This window comes from Enhydra lutris, unplaced genomic scaffold (genome assembly GCF_002288905.1).
Source record: "Enhydra lutris kenyoni isolate GAN:26980312 unplaced genomic scaffold, ASM228890v2 scaffoldscaffold58, whole genome shotgun sequence".
NCBI classification, from domain to species: Eukaryota; Metazoa; Chordata; class Mammalia; order Carnivora; family Mustelidae; genus Enhydra; species Enhydra lutris.
In genome coordinates, this window is record NW_019154142.1 from 15,974,060 (window position 1) to 15,976,541 (window position 2,482).

Consider the following 2,482-nt stretch of genomic DNA (forward strand, 5'->3'; position numbering starts at 1 on the left):
GGAAGTGACACATGGTGATGGACAGATGGAAAGCAGGGTAAATGGACAGGAAAGGCCATAGACAGTGGGATCAGGAAGAGGCTACTCCAAGAGAGGCCCCAGTCTTTCCAGTCTTGCCTCTGTGGGTGGGAGAAGCATGACTGACTCTCAGGGCCAGGACGGTACCTGGAGGGCCACGACCCTTTATGGGGTAGACCAGTAACACTATGGATTCTCAGCACTGCTGGCACCTGGACTTCCAAGGCTGCTGTGGCTACAAACACTTCTTGGTCCTCTTGGCATTGGTTCCCCAATAAGATAGTAGTGGTGGGAAAGGGTAGACTCGGAAAGCAGCACCTGCCCTGGGAGCTTCCCAGGCTGTGGCAGAGAGTAGCCCACCTGGGGTGGAGGCATCTGGGTCTGAGGAGGGGCTGACCCACACATCAGAGAGGCTCTTATTGAAATAAGGCATCTAGATCCCAGAGCAGGCCTGGGAAGGGGGGTCATGGGTTTCAGAAGTCACCCCCAAGTAGGCTGGGCTGGTTGAAGGTGGACACTGGGGATAGGATATGGGTGGTGGTGGAGCCAAGGGCATTACCACATTGGGATGGTAGACGGGCAGTAGGAGGTGGACAGCTGCCCCTGAGGTAAGGCCCTGTGATTCACACTGGACAGTCCCCCAGGGTCTTGGGTACCCTATGGGAAGTAGAGGGGGCAGGCTTTGTGTTCAGGGGAGAGGGGTGAGGGCCTACTGCTTCTCCCGGGGAAGGCTCCCCCTCTGCTCTCCTAGGAGGGACAGAAGGGCCACAAAGTCCTCTCAGAGGGCAGGGGTGGAGCAGGAACCAAGTCCTCCCCACCATGCCCAGACCCTGCCAAGCCTGGGCTGTTCCTGGTGCCCCCATCCTAAGGTTCCCTAGCAGAAAATTTATTCTGAGGCCCTCACTGGGCAGAGGCTGGGGACTGGGCCACGGCTGGGGACTGGGATGCCAGTAGGGCCAGCCGTGCATCACGCAAGGGCCCAGGTCCTTGGCGAAGGCTCCCCGTACATCCCTCCCCCACCAGTCCTGGCACAGGGCCGTGTTCTGCAGCCGCAGCACGTAGCCCACGATCGGGCTCATGGCGACCGCCACCCACAAGTTGCCGGTGGCCAGGGCTTCGCAGGCTTTTTAGGCACCTTGTGGCCACATCAGAAGTAGAGGTTGGAGGAGAGATTGCGGCAGGTGGAATCCTTCCAACCCTCATGGTCGCCCCTGAAGATGGGGACCGGGGCTGGACCCCACAGATGATCTGGGCCAGTTTTAGCCTGCCTGGGGGTCTTTGCATGCCACAGGTATCTCCTCCCTCTTCTCCGAGGCTGGGAAGAGGACCCCGACGGACCTGGAATCCCCAGGCCTGGGTCGCTGCCCCACCCCACGAGGGGCTGAGAAACACTGTGCACAGGGGCCGCCCCACGCAGAGGGCAGGGCGCAAGGCCATGGAGAAGGATGGTGGAGAACCGTGGGGACAGAGGGCTGGGGGCTTGAGGATGCTTCCAGTCCTTTGCGGTTCGGCACATGCGCCATGCACTCTCTTCCCTTTGGGAATTGTCTCTCTTTCATCCTCCTCTTTACCCTCTCACCTCCAGCTTTATTTCTCGCGGTGACCTCCTACTCATCTCGCCAGTTTTTGTTTTCTGCTTCAAGGGATTCTTCTCTGAAATTCCCTCTCCCTCCAAAAATATCTGACTTGTGCACACTATAGCTCCTCTAGGCTAGTACCTAGAATACTGTATTTTAATTGCTTATTCATCTATATCTCCCACTATTTAATGAAATCCATGGGGGCATAGGGCTCTATCTGCCTCGTTCATTGTTGTGTTCGCAGTGCTTAGGACAATGCTTAGAATACACTAAGTGTTTATCAGTATTTGTAGCAGAGAGTGTAGAGTGATGGTAAGATAAACGAAGAGGAACCAAACTGTCTGGGTTCAAATTCTGAGGCTGCCAATTATTTGCTGTATAATCTTGGATAAGTTAGTCAACTCTTTCTATTCAGCTTTCTTATCTGTAAGACCGAGATTGTAATACTGCTCACCTGATGTGGGTGTTGTGAGCAATGAATCGATACACAGAAAGTATTCAGAACAACACCTGGCACAGTAAACACCCAACTGACTCCTTCTTTGTCAACGTCCTGGATGTGGCCATCAAAAATAATAGGAGTCTTATCCACCTGACTGTCACCTAGCCATCTGTATCTAGAGATGTATCTTTAGCTGAAAATGGTCATGTCTTTACACACTTTTATGAATCAGTTGTGCATGTTAAATTGAAACTGAGACTCAATTAGTTGAACACATTCTCCATTTGAATAATAGAAACATCAGGGGTGCCTGGGTGTCTCAGTCAGTTAAGGGTCTGCCTTCCACTCAGGTCATGGTCCCAGGGTCCTGAGATCAAGTCCCGCATGGGGCTGCTTGCTCAGAGGGAGCCTACTTCTTCCTCTGCCACCAGCTCCCCCTGCT

General features: G+C 53.9%; 1 pseudogene; it reads right to left on the reverse strand.

Moving 5' to 3' along the window:
* Positions 1-451: 451 nt before the first annotated feature.
* On the reverse strand, positions 452-1,633 carry LOC111158252 (annotated as a pseudogene).
* Positions 1,634-2,482: the final 849 nt, after the last annotated feature.